At 45.2% G+C, this 20,524-nt stretch overlaps 1 protein-coding gene across 8 annotated transcripts in view; it reads right to left on the bottom strand.

Moving 5' to 3' along the window:
• The window catches only part of DENND4A (DENN domain containing 4A), a 2,028,245-nt gene that overhangs the window by 1,739,751 nt on the left and 267,970 nt on the right, over nt 1-20,524 (bottom strand). For all 8 annotated transcript variants that reach the window (XM_069624248.1, XM_069624254.1, XM_069624251.1 and 5 more), the window contains exon 2: nt 1,911-1,980. The gene's annotated coding sequence lies outside the window, so the exon portion shown is untranslated. The remainder of the gene's footprint in view (nt 1-1,910; nt 1,981-20,524) is intronic.

Below are 20,524 nucleotides of genomic sequence, written 5' to 3' on the forward strand. Positions count from 1 at the left end.
TCGGTCTCGGAGAACCCCTAACTGCAGTAGGCAAGGTGATCTCCTCTATGCGGGAGAATGGACCACACCATTCTCGGGCACTTATTCAAATGAGAGGGATTAGGGGCCACCCACAAGCGCAGATGTTCTGCTTGGAACAGCTTTCAAGGAAAGGAAAGTCGTGTACGTAAAGCCTTTGCAAACAAAACATAATAACCACCTCTTTTCTTCCAGCATATTTTCAAAGATTAGAAAACTACTTTAAGAAAAATTGTAACTGCCACTAATTTATCAACTGCTACGTCGCCTTCCTGATTAATAAAACTGATCACTCACCAGTCACAGCATAACATGGCATGAGTACCTTTCACTTAGCCCAGTCTGCCACATCTGAAACTGATGGGGAAGAGGTACATTCTTGTGTGCAAAACCCCAATGCTCCGAGTGCCTGCACTTCTGTTACTTAAAAAGTGGTGTACAAGATCTTAACAGTACTCGTTTATGCATGCAAGGATTGAAAAGATGCAAGTCGCGAGAGATGTTTGCAAGAGACTGCCTCGCTCGGAGAGGTTTAGCCAACTGTGCCAGAGACTGCAGCCACTCCAACAAGGTGGACAGCAGGGAGAATTAGCATGAACGAGTGCTCAGTGGTTGGACAGTAGAGTCCCTCTCTTGTAGCAGTCTTGTGTTGTACGTTACTCTCTAGGTAGCAAATGTGGAACTGAATGAACATGGCACATTAATCCCGTCCCTGCATGCCAATACACATTGGAGAAGGTTAAGAGACGTTTTCTGCTTATTCGACAGGATGCCCACATTTATATCACAGTCTTGTGGTGATGGTCTAGTGTTACAAAAAAAGGTTATAAATGCAACAAAAAAAAACACAATTGAGGTGAGGGCATCCCATTGAGTGCTGGGAAATTGTTAGCACCTTTGGCATTCTCCTTTTGGTGCATACTACTCTACGGAAACCCACAGTGTCAGGTTTTGTTGCTTAATTAGGATCACCAGAGATCATGGACTAGATTTGTTGAACATTTCCATCCAACTTTAGTGTCTTACACAAAAATTTAAATCCTGAAGAGCCTTTTTAAAGGTGACGAGTGATCTTTAACCCCCATCTGAAAAGCAGTAAGGGGATGAGAAATCTTTGTGTTGTGGATTTCAAAAGATGGGAAACTGCAGCAGCTAGGATAGGCTGCTTCTGGATGCCTTAGAGCAGATCTAATCACGTGGACTCACGATATGGAGGGTAAGGGGGCTCTTTGAGAGGTTTCTGAACACGGACAGGCATTGCCATTCTTTGTGAACTTCCATCAGATTTAGGCTTGGGCTTCTCATCTATGAAGTTATAGGACCCCGAATCTCAGCAGCTTAAGGAGTGGCACTAAGAACACTGAGCATTGAATACAGCTTTCCGTCATCCACAAACTAATACAATGGAAACTACCAATGCACCAGTGGTGGTGGATTACAAAAAAATAAACCTTCACACCCCCTCCCACCAGCTACACTTACTCACAATTAAATCTAGAGACACCCATTATGAAGAAAGCTCCCCAGAGACTCAGGTAAGTGTTCATCAGTTAATGTATTAAACATAGATCCAGTAAGTCCTTAAGATGTTAAGGGGAGGACCACCGGTGTCCACCACGCAGGCCACATATCTCCTACTGACCTTCAGTGGAACTCTTGGTGGCCATTCTGCTATACATACATATCCTACATATGGCATTACTCACTGACATCATTCTCACTCTGACATCATTCACCCACCCTGGCAGACAAAGATGTCTAATACAGCACAACCCGCATCAAAACAGCCACCATATGTAGAAGGCAATTTGCTGCAGCCTTTTTCCCCCCGAGGACGATGGCAGATAAACCCCGCCAGGAGCTGGCACATAAAAACACCCTTAACGACATACCTTCTGTCCAAGCAGATGAAATCAGGAAGCTCATCATCCAACTGAAATCTGCGGCATCACCTATTGCTACCTGGAATAGAAAAGAAATCGAATTCTGTAAGCATGTCCCACAGCCTCTTAAAACACTTTCCCTCAATTATTTCTTTATCATTCATTAGTACTCATTTTCCCAATGATTCCTTTACCATTTAAGGGGTGCCCTTGAGGCTCAAACATACCATTATTTCACCCATATAGCAAATAAATAAAAAAAAGCAAATACAGGCCTAGAAACACTGGAAAACTACAGGATAATGTTAGGTCCTCCATTGAAGAAACTTTAAGTACTCAGTTCAAATGAACCATGCTACTCATTGACTACCAATCAATCATTGGCAAACAGCTTGGCACTAAAACTACTCTCATGATAAGAGAAGAGTGGGGGCCAGTGCCTTATCTGTGTTCTAATCCTCCTTGACAAGTCTCTGGCTGAGATTTAACAGTATAGGCCTAGATACACTACACCTTGGCATCAAAATATCCTGCAGATGTGGAAAGACATGTTTTAATCCTCTTGCTAGCCAACCAAACCCATGAAGAAAATGTAATTACTTTCTCTGCAACCACCATCTCACAGGACATACCCCGAGCATCTGCGTTGTCATTAAACCTTTTCAATGTATACACAGCAGCCTTCAGTTACCACACGTATGCAATGACACCCAGTTACACATTAGTGATGGGGATCATCAGCAAGTCATGGACTCCTTCACTCACACCCATGAATGGATGCACGCACATCCGGTCCAGTCTCAATGATTCAAGGAAAGATGTCCCGGTGGTGCAAGCTACACCCCCTTTGAACTGCCTTCCCCCAATTTAAATAATGCAATACAGCAGTCTGTGTAGTTACAAGTGTAACACCTTTTCCACTCCCACCTCCCCAGTCCTACAATTTACAGTTCTCCTGGCCAAGTGCCCAAGTCACAATTACTGGCCCACCACACACTACACTTCAAGACAAGACCCTTTCAAGGTAGCCACCTTCATATGGTCGAATTCCTATCACCATCTCCCAAACGTTCCTCATCAAGAAGACCCCAGAAAGGATACAAAATGTCCGAATGATTCACATTTTACCATATATTTCGGTCTTTGAAAAAGTCCTATTTTATGACACACCGCTTTGCGTTTTGGACATTTTTCTAAGCTTTCAGGTGGAATTATTTAAGTAATATAATGTTCCTCTGTAAAAAAACCTGCAAACGGTGGTCAAATATCTTGATAAAGCACTACGGGAGAAGTGGGGGGGCAGTGGGATAGTTCACACAGATCGTTTAGAACATTTCTTTTTGGCTATACGTCTTTTTTAAATGTGTAAACACTTCAATTATAATCACAATGGCACAATTTGATAGCAAGTTACAAAGAAATGGTAGGTAACCTTACCAATTAAGCGTCTTTAATTAGCGTCACAGCCCTGCTCTGTTCCAGAGGTTCCTTCTTTGAATCTCCCTCAGATTTCAGCTAAACATGGCACTCTGCCCAGGGGCCTAGGGGACTAGGTTTGGGGTGTGCTAGTCTATAGAAACACTCTTGCCTATCACTACACAAGGTCAGAAACGCACTCAGCATAAATCGGCAATCCACTCCCGTCCTGGTAAGCACCATAGGCTGCTTTGCCAAAACAACTGCCAGAGCTAAATATGTCACTTGTGATTAGGGTCATTAAGGGTAGTGCACACAAAATAAACAAGGCCTCGCTCATTAATCAATCACTTACAATAAGATTTGTATCAGTTTCATTTCTATCTGAGAATGACATAACTTCTGGGCACACCCATACTAAATGACAAAATCGAGCATCATCACTTGGACAATGAATAGATGTTTTGGATTCTTGTCTTTTAAACTTGTAAATGGCATGCAGATTGTACGACCGTGTAAGAAGTCTATAAAAAATCCTTTCAGGTTTGGCGTTTCGGGATACTTATGTATAAGCACGTTTTTGACCATTGTTCATCAGTTATAACCACTGTCTCTTGCACTTGTGGCCATGACAGCGTTGGGCTACTGCATTAACCCATACACTGCTGTAATTATCTTACAACCTTCTCCTACCAATATGTAAGTAGTTTATGCCTAGGAGGCTACTCATGTATGCAAGGCCATCTCGTCTCTGCCCTTAGTTGCACATAATTTATTGTGTGACACTGCCGCCTAAAGGGTACTCTTTGTCCATAGCCGCAAGCAGGTTTACAAAGTGGTCTCCAATCATGCACATAGCATCTTCCTGCCATTTGCTGTATTTGAAGCGGTTGATATGTGCATTTATGGCAGTTTCCCAAATGTTGATGTAGTCCTTGGACACATTTAAAACTCCCAAATCCTTCAAAGCTTTTTCCCTAACATTAATGTTTGTGGCCGCAGTTGAGGGGCCTGTAATTGTATGCACATTTGTGAAAGCTTAATAGACGACCCACAAGGCGTGAACGGAACCCTTTCCATTCTTACATTTCACCTTCATGCCCCCCATTTCACTGCATGTTGGAGTCGTGCTACGATTAAAGAATTGCACACATTTGTCCACTCTTATTGTATCCAACCTCCGCATCTCCACCTGCCTCCTCCAGGTCTATTACGTTACATATGGTTCCTTTCAGAACCCCCAGATTCAGACCACCATGTATACCTTACAGGTTTTCCATATTGCATTGTATGCCTCGTCAGATCTAAAGCATAGGCGTCATCCGGCAGAGTGCAGTTTAAAACATCAGGTGTACAGGCGATTTTTGTGCCCGAAGCCAACATTCTTCACCACAGTAGAGGACCAGGCTAAATGGGAGGGTGTATACGGCACTCGGTTGCCAATCCATAAATTACCATCCTAGTGATTAAATAATCTTTTTGAGATTTGAGTCATGAACGGGTGAATAGAATGAGTACTGTCTTGTATTTCTGTGCAACGCTCCCTTCCTAAATGTTTCACTTCATAGAGCGCTAAGCCATTCACCAATATTGGAAGCACACCGGAAAAATACAAATAACCACCTTGCTTTACGTAGAACGGAAATACAGCCAGGTCACAGCTTGCTTCTCTTCCATTCCCTGCTTCCATAACACAAGTATAGCAAAGCCTATAGTTTTCCGTTTTAGCTGTTAGTCCACACTTACAGCGCAACCTATCAGCTCGAACAAATGGAACGGGAAGAAAAAAAAAAAAAAAGAGTTGGAATATGAGTAGGGCACAGCCTGTGGGAGTAGCTTTGCTTCATAACCACCCATAAACCACCAATGGCCATGTTAAAGCCTAGGGCCCGTACCTCAAACTCACAAATAATGCCTTCCATGGATCTCTTTCTGTGCTTTTATGGGGGTGCTAGTGTAGAGGAGCAGCTGCATGCCTCTGCAGGAAATCCTGCACCCTACCTCCTGTATGTTGGAAGCCCTAGATTGTGCCATGCTTGACACCAGCATTTGTGACCATACCACTGAATATTCGAAAGATGGTACCCACTGAGAAAACTAACAGATGTAGGGAAGATGTCACAAAAGACTAGCGTGACACACAGAATACGGACTGAAGAGAATGCATAGGCCTTATAGAAACTGAGGACGAAGTTGATAATCAAGTAAACTCTCATATGCGAAGAGAAGATTGCACATGTGTGACGCACTGTAGAAAATGCAAGCTGCTCAATAACTGTACAGATGCAGCAACGCAAGTAGATTAAGTAATCTTAGGAGCTGGATATACGCAGTGAATAGACTACAGCCGAAGCCGCCATTGTATAGAAGGTGGACATCGGTGTCATGAATTTAGTAAGCCCGGACCCATGGAGAAGAAAAGCCGAGAACTATGTCGCAGCAAGAATTAGCTGAAATCATGGATACGAATGGCAAGGCTGTTTGGCCTGGTGTCAAAGTCAAAGCAGCCACGGCCAGTTATCTATTCTTGAAGGCGGTAAACGTGAGAATCTGAATCATCCCTTGTTAAGGTGCGAAGAAAGAACACCAAGCGTGCCAAGTTTTATTCATTTAAGATATTTAAATGCTGCAAAATGGGCCAAATAGTGGTCTCCTGTCACGTGAGCCAAGGATGGACATAGAGTTGAGCTTGGAGTTCTATAACTATGATAGTGCATGCTCGCACTCCCTTATATTCCCAGAGACAATAATATTCTGCAAGGCCAAGTTTAAAGACAATCTTCATGGCAGAAGGCATGGGTGATGAGACGTTGGGCTAATTGGGTGGGAAGGTAAAGTCAAGTCCACCTCCTGGCACCTGGGTCTGAGCTCACGTGCTGCTAAGTGAACCAAATGTTCCAGACATGGCACGAGCGTGCCAACCAATTGTAGAGGGCCATATAACATAGGGCCTTATAGTTTGAGAGCCAATGATATACCCTGTACTTAATAGTGTTGAAGATGACATGTTTTAGGGGTAGGCATGAGTTGTCCACCTGACAGACATCCAATCACAATCCCACCCCTTACAGAAAGTATACTTAGCTGTTCCCTTTGAGCCTATCACAACCCTTCAATGGTTTTTCTCATTTGCCACATAGTATGATGTCACCTATGACATATTTTTAGTATATAAATGTGTTTTTATGTGCAATTGAACGAGAACTCGAGCGAACATCCATTGATGTCCGTTTTAACGCCCTCATTTAGACAATTGATAATAAAACAGCAAACTTTGCCATCTTCCTGAGTTGGTTCAATTATTTGGTGTCAGAGTTATTCTGCATTCCCATCCATTGCATGCGTGTTATCGAAAGGGCTCCAAGCTCATTGGTGTTATTTCTAAGCAGTTCACAGAGTAATAGCTTAACTGCAGCTGTAAACCAGAGAGCAGTGAAACAAAAATGCCTTAACCAAGTGTGCATTCATCCACTTCATTTAAAAGCAATATATGTGTCCTTGCATCTGTTGCTTGTACCGAATTCATGTTCAAAACCAGCATTGGCAAAGCCAACAGTTTAGGCTCTCATAAAGACATTAGATAGGCATTTGGCAGGCACTGCCATAATACGCCCAGGTACTCACATTGATTTCCAATTGCTGCCATATTGTAGTGTGGGATGTTACAACCCACTGGTCCAGGCCCTGCAACATTACTGTGCATTGCTGGCCGCAGAAACATCAGAAATGGCCACTGAAAAGCATGCTGCTCGCTCAAAATCACCAAAAACTGCAGTGTAAAAAAAACAAAGGTCGGGAAAAATAGGCCGCCACCCACTTTTGTTATCTCAGTGAACACAGGAGATCACTGCCAAAACCCACCATTGGGTTACCCACAAAGTAGCCTGAAATCACTTGAAAAAGCAATGCGGATTGCCAAAAAGAAACACACAGCTGTTTGGAAATCCGTTTTCTTGATTGTCAAAAATGTGCACAAATCATGGCTCACAAACCCCCTAAAAGATCCAACCTCCTTGTTGGGTGTTCCACCTCATTCTACTGCAAGAATCCCCATAAATAGAATGTCAGCAGGAATCATAGGTTATTAGAACAAAATCCACTTTTAAAGATATTTGATGGAAAGAAAGCTATCAAAAATGGGTGTAGTACCGTTACTCGCCTCTGTCAGGTGCTGGCGATCTTCAATTCTGACAGGAGAACTGGTGTTTCAGAAGTCAAATATGCCAAAGAAGAGAATTCCATCAAAATGCCATATAAGAGTGCCACACATTGATTTCATGTTGAAAAGGACTGGAATTAAAGAATATGTTTGCTTATTTTAAATTTATAAATGTATTTCTTTAATCATAAGGGGAGATTTCCTCAGCTGCCCTGAGCAAGAAACAATGGGTTCCTTGAACTGAATATAAAATGCTAATTCGGGTGTGAATGACCACAACTGCTCTGGCAGGAAGGCAAGCCATGTGACCCTCTGACTCAGCCCAGCTTTCGAGGCGGGCCAGACTAAAAATATGGATTGAAGTGGAAGTAAATGCATGTTTTATAAAAATGCTTACAGCAAAGTGTACTGAACTGACAAAAATATGAAACTTAGATTGTTAAAATGAAAAATTCGCTCACAGTTTAAGACTAAGCTGGAATCTTTGTGACATTCTGAGACTGAACCCTGGAATTTATTCATATCCTAGCCAGTGTGATTATGTTAGGAACATGAAAAATGACAGAAATATGCCCAGATAGGATGTGCATGCATGTATAAAAATTGGTGCAGAACTAACATTGGGAAACCCACCAAAAGCGCAAAAAAGTTGTCATTTATGAACCATAGCTCGTAGGAAAATGAGAGTTGAACAGAAATGTACCTTAGGCAATCTGTCATGTAATTATGAACAACTTGTGTATCTTGGAAATATGTTTTTGGGGAAAAATACATTTTCTATGTAAAAGCAAAGTGGAGAGATTTATTTTGGACCATAAAAACAGTGTCACTCTGATTAATGATGAGACACTGCTCCTTTCTCAAATCAGGAGAAGGGGAATTCTCTGACCTATCAGATCCTTGGAGGGTTGGGCACAGACAATCAGCCTCCCCACCCACTTTGGAAAATGGATAAATAGGGACTGCTGAGGACCCAGAAACACACACACACACTTTCCACTCATCAACTGATTCCTTGGCAGGAAGATCCAGGCTCCATACAAAGATCCATACATACACTCTAGAACCAGACTCTAGAACTTTGAATTAGAGCGGCCTAACCCAGAAAACTGAACTCTTCTCGGCTGGCCTTCAGAATCTTAAGCAACCTGATTTTAACCCCCTAAACTTCCAAGGGGCACCACAAAATCCAACAGCCTGGCTGAGCTGTTTTTCTATTCTTGCTAAGAACCCTGTGCTAGAACCAAGATTCAGATCCATAGAGCAGAGCTGTAACCAACCCATCAGATCCAATCCAAGAGGCCGCGCAGACCAGAGGGCCTTGCTGAGAGCAGAACCCAGTGCCCGAGACCTGTCCGGTGGCGAGAGAATCCCAGCCAAACCCAAAGTAGCCAGGACGGGCCCATCCCATTCCAAGCCATAGGAGTGTGTATTTAGTATAGAACTGTCCATAGTCATCTCTTAGTTTAAGGTAATCCTATTCAATCCATTTCAACCTATTCAGAACTGCATTATAGAATCTTGTGTCCATCCTGAATTCTTCTCACCATATTGTCTGTGATAATTGTAGCGATAATCATCTGTGCGCTGATATTTTCTGAAGAAAGTCAAGTGTCCTGGCGCACAACAATCAGAGTGGAAGGCGCCCTGTTCTGGTGGTTGTCGCGTTGGGTATCTTGTACTTTCATAGCCCCTTAGTAGAAGTCCATATTGGTTCTGAATCTTTAAAGCGCAATCTTTCATTTGAAATCTTGGACCGCACATCCTAGAAACGAAATTCAAATGTCATTTTGGAGCTAACATCCTCAGCTTTCCAACAAACCCAAAATGACATTCCAATTTCTTATAGTTTTGCTGTAATCGCGTTTCACACACGCGGAAAAGTTGCCGCGAATTGCGATTTGGCTCAATTTCACTTCATGTAAAATAGCTATTTCCTGATTTCAACTTCTGAATTTCGTTTTCCATCTGCTAAACATTCATCAGTCATTGCTGGTGTTTACCTGAACCAATCCATAGCCACTCTCACTAGTTCTGAATCTCATTTAGCGAATTAAATCATTTTTTAGCATTTTAACATTCTATTCAACCACATTTAAAAGCAATTGACCGAATGGAGGCCAGCGCGCGGACGATGCGGACGTGAGCAGAGTGAGCTCCCGCAAGCGCCAAAATAATCCTGCATTTTCATCCTGATTCCTGGGGATTTCGTGCGACAAACACTGCGACCGAGCCCATAAAGCTGCGGGCTCGGATTGACGGAGGTGGTGGCACCTGCCTGCCCAGACGACAGAGATAAATCCACATTCTGCCGAGGCCCGGCAGTGGAGCTACGTGACCAAGATGGCCGCCGGTGTCTGAGGATGGACTTCCTCCGCCTGATTGAGAGGCCCGAGACGACCTGACACGGCGGGGCACGGGACAGGACGTGAGGCGGACGCCCGGGACCATCCTTTCTTCCTCCACCGCGGAATCTGAGACTATTCACCGGCTGACACCCGGAAGACGCCCGGACAGATTCGATCCGCGAGAGAAGTGCAGGGGGAAATGGCGGCCCTCCTGAGGTCCCGGTGGTGTGCGGCTCCTACCTCCTGATTCATATCCACCTTGGGACACCACGCCGCGACTGCAACCGCGTTAGAAGTAAGTGATCGAACCCTGCCAACAGGGTGCCCGCTGAGGACTGTACCGTACCAGCGGAGGGGGGACCACCACCCGCTTGGGTGAACAGCTAGAAGCGCCGGAGGTCCGCGCATATTGTGAAGGCCCACTAAAGGGCGCTGGGCCTCAAAGTACTCTCGTCATATAAGCCCCAGGCCCTGGTGGAGGAGGCTTTTGGAACTCACACCCCCCCCACTTGACTCGCTGCACGGCCACCATCCCATACACCTGGGGGGTACGACCACTCCAACGGCGTACATACATACAATAATTCCCGCCCCGTCGTAGCAGACACCCTACAACTCCCGGAATATGGGGAAGGACAGGCAGAAGAAACCATCTACACAGAGCAGCATGGACCAGTTTGCCGTCGCTACTACCCCGGCCCCGGCGGACCGAGCAACACGACCAAACTCCCCCACGGGAGATGAATCCCTCTCCTTACGGGACGTAATGGCGGCCATCGCCAACTCTCGCTCCTCCATGGAGACCAAAATAGACAGCATGGCGCGGATGTCTCCTTCCTATGCCACGATCTGCAGAAGCTGACTTCCAGAACAGGAGAGGAGAGGTGGAACACCGCATCTCCGAAGCGGAGGACAACATCGGCGGGATCAACCGTCAGCTGTCCCAAGCCTTAAACCGCCTGAAAGCCTTGGAGTCGAGAGTGGATGATGGAGAGGGAAGGTCCCGCCACAACAAAGTTCGCATCCTGGGTCTGCCGGAGGGGGAAGAGGGACAATGCACGGAATTGTTCCTGGAGCAGTGGCTCGTGGACATCTTCGAGCCCCAATCCTTCTCAAAATTCTTTTTGGTGGAGAGGGCTCATAGAATACCTTCGGGCAAACCACTCCCGGGCGCTCCGCCCCGGACTATCATCGCTCGCTTGCTTAACTACCGCGACAGGGATGCCCTTCTGCAACTGTCACGCTCGCAAGGGACGATCACCCATAACGGCTCCCGAATCGCCTTCTTCCCAGACTATAACCGAGAAGTGCAGAGGGCACGGCAATCCTTTGAACCACTCAAGAAACAACTTGCTCAGATGAATGTGAAATACGGCCTGCTCTTCCCGGCCCAACTTAAGATCTATCATAAAGGCACTACTGTCCACTTCAACGACCCACAAGAGGCCTGGAAGTGGGCAGAGGCTCACATAGAAGGCGATTGGACTGCAAGACCAAGGAGACCGAGAGGACGACCCCGACCCGGACCGAGGCGGGCCTCCCCGAGGAGACACCCAGAACGGGGGGGACAAGAGATCCTGGAGCCAGCGGCACAACAAGAAGAGGAATGAACTAACTATAGTCCCCTACTAGGACCTTAGAACACTGCTGGGACACACGAGAGCGTACCGCCCGCGCCTCCGATGTCAACGCGCAATCTACCCACCATGGAAGAAGTCTACGATGGTCGCAAGGTGGGAACTCTGGGGAAAGGTCTGAACTCTCCCCTGGTTAGACCTCTCTCCCCCCCCTCTCTTTTTCTTGCTGGTTTCAACCCTATCTAAGGGTCTGGTTTTTGAGCTGACACCTTAAGTTGAAGGATCAGCATGTTTGGGCGACAGGTACTTCGTGTTGGGATGGAGTATGGGGTGGGGGTGTGTTGGGAAAGTTTAAAATTTTGTTGGTTACTTCAGGACTGCCACTTGCTCATGGGCCGAACTACTCACTGTGCCTTGTTAGGGACGTCTTGCACTGTTCCACAAGGCAACCCTGCTCCCTTAGTACAGGCGAGAAATACACCGCCATCTCTTATGGATCGCTATACCCTGAACATCCCCATCATACGTAGTAAATATCCTCTACACAAACTCACACATCCCTCATGCAGCACACTAAATCCTTGAAAGTCCTCACTTGGAATGTGAATGGGATGGGGTCAGGAATTAAACTGCGCCTTATCATGCAATTCCTAAATAGACATTCCCCTGATGTGGCCCTCCTGACGGAAACCCACTTGGATGGGGTAAACTGTGCTTTTTTCCAGAGAACTAACTATCGCCTTGCCTTTCATGCGGGGTACACAACGGGCTCCAGGGGCACCCTCATTCTGATACACAAACATATACCATTTATTCAACATACCGTAGAACAAGATCCCAGGGGCCGATACGTGTTCATCCTGGGAATGATCTGGGGTCAAAAGGTGGCAATTGTCTCGATTTATTCTCCACCGGGTCTGGGACAGGAACTACTGGATGACCTCACCACCCTTATAGGGAAACATCACCCCGACATATACATCCTAGGGGGGGATTTCAATGACACCATGAACAACAACACTGACCGCTCCCACCTCCGGAATCGTAACCCAGATACCCCTACCAAACTAGCCAACTTTACATCTGCTCTTGGGTTCCGGGATGTATGGAGGGAGCTACACCCCGATGTTAGGGAATATTCGTTCCACTCTATTGCCCATGGTTCTATGTCCAGACTGGATTATTTTCTTCTATCACACACTGACCTTTATAGGGCAATGTCCGCAGAACTGCTCCCTCGGGGCATCTCGGACCATTCACCACTTTCGATGGAAATATGTATGCAGGGCGCCCTCCCCCCCAGAACGTGGAGACTTAACAGCTACTATCTGGGGTTCCCAGAGCTGATAGATCGCCTAGAGGAAATATCCGCCGAATACTTCGAAATTAATGAAGAATCGGTAGATAACCCTGTGACAGTATGGGAGCCATACAAAACAGTGCTCAGGGGTGAAATCCTCTCCTGGACGACACATAAAAGGAACACCCGATTCCAAAAGATACTAGAGGCCGAGAAGGAAGTGAGCGACAGGGAGGCTAAACATATTTCCGATCCCACATCTGAAACCCATCGTTCCCTCCAACGCGCCCAAGAGCGCCTTCGGAACAGAGCGATGGATGACGCTAAGCAGGTCCACTGGCAGGCTAAAGCGAGAGTATACGAACTAGGGGACAAAGCAGGCAAAATGCTCACCTGGCTGCAGAAAAGAGACGAAGGACAACGCCATGTCCGGGAAATAGTCACACCACAGGGCGACAGCTATCACTCAGACGCTGAGATTGCTGAGGCCTTCTCGATGTTCTACGCAGACTTGTACCGAGCCCCAGCCTCCCCACTAGACCCCTCCCTCTTAGCCGAGCTATCGTTGCCGACGCTCTCCGTGCAGCAGAGGGAACATCTGGACTCCGCCTCATCAGAGGCCGTGATTTCAGAGGCAATATGAGCAGACAAAATGGCGGCCCCCCTGCACAGAATGTTTCTTGCCGCCCGGGAACAAGGGACTCTCCCACCAGACCTATGTAAGGCGACCATCGTGGTAATACCCAAACCTGACAAACCTCCACACAAACCTCCACACAAATGTGCTTCCTACAGACCTATATCATTGATTAATGGCGAACCGGTTACAACTGGTTGCATCCACCCTGATTCACCCGGACCAATGTGGATTTCTGCCCCACAAATCGACCCGGATGAATCTACGCCGTCTCTGTTTGGCAATGGAGAGATCTCCGATTATAATCGGACCTTTGGCCCTGCTGGCAATCGATTTTGAAAAAGCATTCGATTCAATTCGATGGGACAGCCTTTGGGAGATCATGCGCCGTATGGGATTCGGAGAAGTCTTTTTAGGATGGGTACAATTATTCTATACTAACATCCAGGCGGAGGTAAGGGTAAATGGATGGTCCTCTCGATCCTTTCCCTTGGGCCGAGGTACGCGGCAAGGATGCCCGCTCTCCCCCCTTTTGTTTGCCCTTGCAATCGAACCACTCGCTATTTGGCTTCGCCAAAATACAGCCTGGATGGGGTTTAGTTGGCCAGAGGACTATGAGGACCGTACATCTCTTTACGCAGACGACCTCCTTATATACCTGGGAGACCCGCCTCGATCCTGCCCCATCGTAACACAGCTGCTCGTCCGCTTTGGTAAATTTTGCGGACTCAGAATCAACTGGGATAAATCAGTTTTCTTCCCTGTAAAGGGTGGAGAGCAGGCCATCCCCCAGGAGTGCCCGTACTGAGTTGAACGACAAGGCTTTCGATACCTGGGAATCAGGATATCCGGGGACCTGACAAGTTATGTAGAACACAATCTCCGACCGATCACAGACCGGTTCATTATCGTTGTCCAACACTGGAAACTTCTCCCCCTGACCCTTATGGGTAGAGCGGCACTCTTTAAAATGATGACCATTCCCAGATATCTTTACGTCCTTCAAAATGCCCCACACAGAATCCCAGACTCAGTTTCACCTAGCAGAGACACTTCTTAGGGACCTTATATGGGGGGGGGCGGAGGTCAACCACGAATAGCGTTAACCACTCTGCAGAGATCGATCTGGGAGGAGGGAGTGGGAGTCCCCTGTCTCCAAACCTACTACTGGGCATCACAACTGGCTGTGGTTAATGATCTTCTTCACGGGAATCGGGACCTACCTCACATACGCGCTGAGATGGCTACTATACAAAATGCAGATCCGCTGACCATTCTCTACCAACCCCTCCCGAGAACCCCCCCACCCACAACTACAACGCACCTCACTATGGTCTGGAGACAGGCACACCGGTTCGTTGGGTGGGACAATAAAGTTACCATCGCACAACCTCTCTGGCAAAATAATAATCTAGCTGCATCCCGTGAACTTGAGCCATGGCCCAACTGGATGAAAGCAGGGGTCACGCGGGTGGGGGATATGCTCACAGATGGGAAACTGACCTCATTTGAAGATCTACAGTCACATTTCCAGATCCGAAATACGGAACGGTATCATTACATACAACTAGCCCACGCTTTAAGAACCCACTTAACAGCAGACACAAGGCTACCGGACTACACCCCCATAGAGCGCAACATCCTACCAGCGTATATTCCCACCAAATGCACTTCCATCTTATACAATGCCATATCCTCCTTTTGCTACCTCCGAACTGAACGAGCTCAAGGCGAAATGGGAAGCGGATGTGGGGGAAATAGATCCGGAGGATTGGATACAAGTCCTCATGCATCCTCGAGAAATTGCTATCTCCTCTAGGCTCCGACTGGTGCAGTTGAAGATAGTGCACCAGGTATATTACCCTAGGACGCGACTATACGGCTGGAAAAGGGCCCCAAACCCAAATTGTCTCCGATGCGGGGAAGAGGAGGGAACCTTCTTTCACATCTTGTGGGCATGTCCCCGGATACAAACCTTTTGGAATGCATGCTGTGGGGAGCTCTCCAGGGTCCTGGACCGGACCATACCACTGGACCCAAAGGCCCTACTCCTGGGAGTACCTAATGAAATCGAGGCTAACAAGTGGGAGAGATTGCTCCTACACACGGCAACAGGGCTGATTAAGCGTAATATAGCGCAGAAATGGGGAGCCCCTGACCCCCCCGACAATGGATCAATGGAAACTGGATATGGACGTGTGCGCCATGATGGAGCATAGGATCTATTCTGCAAGGGGCTGTCCCAACAAAGCCTCGAAAATTTGGGATAGATGGGAAGAAGAAGCGATCTAAGACTCCCTCCTGTATGCTGGGGAGCGTGCAATGGGTATTATGTACTACACGCCAATATATGTACTAAGGAAGACTCTTGACCACAGCTGATATGTGTACTGCCTTTGTTGATTGAGACTGACCATGATAGTCCTTATGTTGATTTGTTTTTGTTCTTGTGATTGTTGTAATACAATGATAATAATAAAATACTTTATTAATAAAAAAAAAAGCAATTGACCCGTTTTAAAATCATTACTGTTCTCTCTAAGCTTGCTGGGGGGGATTGGGATTGAACTGCATTATTGATTGTATTCCTGAAACCGGTGTGCCCTCTTCTACCTCTTCATATTGCATACTGGGGGGAGTGACTAACAACAGTGGGAAAGAGTGATCATATTGTCTTTTGATTGAATTCATATCAAGTTTATTTCTGTGTTGCATTCTTTCATCTCATTGCATTTCCTTGAACCCACACAAAGTATTCTCTGCTACATTAATCCTTCCTTTTCCTACTACTAATTGATTAAAGAGATTGTTGATATTGTAATATTACCCATTGATGATCATTGTTCATATTCATAAGTATGATATTCAGATATTATTCATATTCATAAAAGTGTAATCTATATATTGTTCAATTCTTCAAATAAATCTTTTAATTTGCAAAACAAACCTATTTCTTGGTTCAGTGAGACCAGGGGAATTCAAAGAGGGGCGTCATATAAGGGTACATCATCCAGAATTAAAAGAACTTTGACATAAAAATATATAAATAAGGGTTTCAATTGGGCATCCCATTCTAGGCATTGACTTAGGTGGAGTGCTGGATTGAAATCACCTACAGTAGCCAGGTCGGGACAGTTGTGCATTGAAAATGCCCATCCCATGCCTACACAAACACCAAAACTGTTGCTTTGCCAATGCTTAATTCAAGGCAAGATGTATAAGGCAAAGAGGAAAAAGAGGCACAGGTGAAGAGCCACAGAAAGGAAATTGTAGTTAATCTTGTAGCATATAAAAATGAAAGTTAGTATAAAGACAGGTAAAATCCTTCAGCTTGCAAGTAGAAGTATACAATGGTAGGCAATCGCTACAATTACCCATTGGCTGTTACAGGTTCGGTTGGGTCTGTGGTATCTTTGTACGGATGAGGGTATGGGGGGTGTATAACACTTCTGATCGCAATTGTCATCGACAGCCCTAACGCCTACAGATTTGCAATCACTAGTTCAGCACTGGGCCAAGCAAGGCTTTAAGCCGAATGGGGCTTAGACCCGGCAGTCTCTTAAAAATGTGTCTGAGACGAGGCCCTGCAGGGGCTCCCGAACGTTCCCCAGGCAGCCCAAGCTGATGAGGCCACTAGGTGCCAAGGCTTTTTTTTCCTAAAGCCTGAAGCTCTCGATCATGCACAAGAGCTTTAGGCTTTAGAAAAAAAGGCCTTTTCTTCCATGGTGGTGGCACCTGCAGCTGCCAAGCACCCTTTAACTAAGAGATGCGCAAGAGATTCGGCCTTTAGGAAAAAAGGTCTGAACTTCTGGCGGCTAAGCGTTTTCATCCTTAATGGTGATACTGATGCCCACCAGGCATCCCTGTGACTTAGAGTTGCAGCGATCAGCCGAGGGTGATTGCTGCATCTCTTAGTTAAAGGGATGCCTGGGGAGGTCGGCGCAACCATTAAGGAAGAAAAGATGTGGGGCTGACCCCCGCTAGGCATCCCTTTAACTAAAAGATGCAGGGATCATTACACTCTCACCTGGGGTGCGAAGGTCATGAGCCCTGCATCTCTTAGTCAAAAGTATGCCTGGTGGGGTCAGCATGGTGTGGACCCCTGCTAGGCATCCTTTATTGTAAGAGATGGCAGGATAATTAACCTCGCCCCCTGGGGTGAGAGGGTAATGATGGCTGAAAAGGGATGTGTGCAGAGGGTCAGTGGCACGCATCTGCTTGTCAGTTGGGCCAATGCCCCTTCAGCGAGCACCCCTTGATTTCACATGTCACTTAAAGCACTAGAGTTTGTAAGCTCCTTCTTGGCCTTCAACACCTATTGGCAAACAACTGCCACCATGGAAAGAGATGACACATTACATATCTATCCAATGCAGCAGACTGATAACCCTGATGTGTGGTGTGCATTGTGGGCCTGTAGGGCTGAGAAGGAAACGCGTCGGAGTGGGCTGAAAATGTGAGAGATCCCGTCTATATTTTCTGAAGTAGTAAGCATGCAGGAACTGCTGCTCCTACTATCACATTTTCACCTCTATGGAAAAAAATGAAATGCTAATGAGTTTAGGAAAAGGGCTGGAGAAAGGCAGAGCGCAGCTTCAGCAAACTGTCTGATCACAGCCGTTCCCAACGCTCAAACCTCATGCTTGGCCATGAATCTCAAACAGCCAAAGCCTCCATCCTGTTCACAAGCTGTCCAACTTCGTATATATGTCTTGAAATGTACAGATGTTTGTTTTGTGAGTTAGTTTTGGTAAGTATAGTGAGCAATGAAAAAAAAACACAGAGCCCAACTTCCATTCCTTGCTCAAAAGGGTATCTTTCAGAATCACTATCAGAGACATATTTCAAATATAAAATTGTGTCCATTCTTATGTTCCCAAAATGCTCTTTACTTTTATGCAAATTGTGAGGCTTGAGCTCATTGAAGAGACAGGGTGTTGTGTGACCTGGGATGGGACCAGGCTCAGCCCCCCCTCTCTTTGGCCCAAAGGAGGAAGGGTTTCCCAGTGTAATTCTTTCCATTTCCAGCACTAATAAGCTGTATGGAATTCCTATCACGATTATAAAGATTAGAACCAAATACATTTAAATCTCTTTAGCATTGACTGGAAAATAACCATGAAGTACCTGTGACATTAACATTCTTTTAATCAGACACCTGATCAGACACTATAGGCCTTCAGCGCCAGCTGGATAACTGGACCATATATATAGGAAATAACTGTCTGGAGATTAACAAAATGAAAAGAAAAGTAATGATTCTAGAAAAAAAAAATGACAAACTTAAATGTTATTTGGCTGGAGTAAGAATTCAAACTGTCAGAATTTAAATACCTGGGAGTCATTTTGAGCAATAGCCTAAGAGAAACAAACATGCAGGCTAACCACCTGGACAAAGTAAAAAAACGAACACAGGCTAAGGCTACTGACAGAAAATGATGTCGCTTTTCCGTTACACCAATTCTTCAATTCTATAAAACAAAGGTAGTACCATCATTGAGTTATGGAGCAGATGCCATGCCAAAGATCCCAGACAAAACCTGGCCGAGGCTAGAAAGTTACTTTTGGCGCAACGTCTTGTCACTGCCAACTTCGACACCAATTGCAGTGATCAGAAGGGAACTATGTATACTGTCACTTCAGACCATAGTGACGAGAAATGTTCTGATGTTATACAGAAAAATAATTCTTCCAGACTGCACCAACATTTTTGACATACTATACAGGGAACTACAAGGCGGAAAAAGCAAAACCTTCATGGAATGGGTAAAGAAAAATCAGGAATAACTGGTCGAATTAGAAGCAACAGAAGAACTAAAAAACAATCACAATAAGGTAAAAACCAAACTTGAAAGATAGGGCTGGATAAAAACACTGGATAAAGCATCAGGGTACAAACTGACATCACACCTGCCACCAACGAGCAGAGGATTAAACGAAATCAGGCCGTATCTGGGTAAATTCCCAAATAAAGCATCACGAAAAACATTTATGAGGTTACGCTTCAACCTACTAATGACCAACGAAGTAAGGGCCATAAGAGGAATACCATCGAATAATCTCTGTTGTTTCTGTGACCTATTGGACCAAATTGAAACAGCCAGGCATCTACTTCTATCATGTAAGTGACTAACAAAAGAAAGAAGCATTCATATGGACCATCTGTTTAAAGACTGATCATCTAATAATGAAGAGGACTGGTGGAATCGTCTGATAGAAGGAGAAAGAACCAGAGACGTGATTGCCGTGACAATTTCTACAAAACTGGGACCTTCAGAAACAAGGAAAGACCTGAGTGAGTGAGAAGATCAAAAGGATGAAAATTTAACAATAGGAAACCGACTCTGAAATGAACACTTTTGTATTTGACTACATAGATCACTTACTCTGAGCTGGTGACAAATCCTCACTCTTTTTAGTATTGTATTTTAAGACAACTAAATGTGGAATTTGTAGTGACTACAGATGATTTGGATATGATGTAAAATGATAAATGCATTTGTCAAGGACATGAAATTGTGCAGTTAAATCAATAAAGAAAAAAATAAATAAAATTAACATTCTTTTTGTACCCCTTGTTGCAGTGAAAAAACGAAACTGATTTCAGTATTACACACATGAAGAGCTGAGAATATACATTTCAAACTCCCATCCAGACCCGATCTCCAACAGAACCGCTTTTATTCCCTCTCTACCCCGATTCCATGTTCAACCCCTGCATGTCATTTGCAAACCTGTTCCACAAGACACATCATATTTGAGCCTCGTCTTCTGGTATTTTAGTACCTCAAGTGTGCTGTGAGTCTGATGCTAGGGAGTCCAACAAAGCTGGGCATAGTATATGGCGTCAATTAATTGGAACAGACTACTGTGATCAACTATTTTCCAACGCATTTGTGCTGGTTACAGGAAACTTTCAACACAAAATATAACAATTTATAATACCAAGTTTATCATAGTCTACATATGTTATGTTACTGGGGTATTAATAGAAGATAATATCTCTCTCTAGTCACTACTGGCAGAGATCATGGACGCACAGACATAACCCAACATAAATTGTGGGTACAGCTTCATGAAAGTGATTTACAGTTGCAAAACTGTCATGTGCTATGGGTGCAACAGCAAAGTAATTTACAGTGGGAATGCTCGCCTATATTGTGTATGCGACATCAAAGGGATTTAG

This window comes from Ambystoma mexicanum, chromosome 11 (assembly GCF_040938575.1).
Source record: "Ambystoma mexicanum isolate Mex_15411 chromosome 11, UKY_AmexF1_1, whole genome shotgun sequence".
NCBI classification, from domain to species: domain Eukaryota; kingdom Metazoa; phylum Chordata; class Amphibia; order Caudata; family Ambystomatidae; genus Ambystoma; species Ambystoma mexicanum.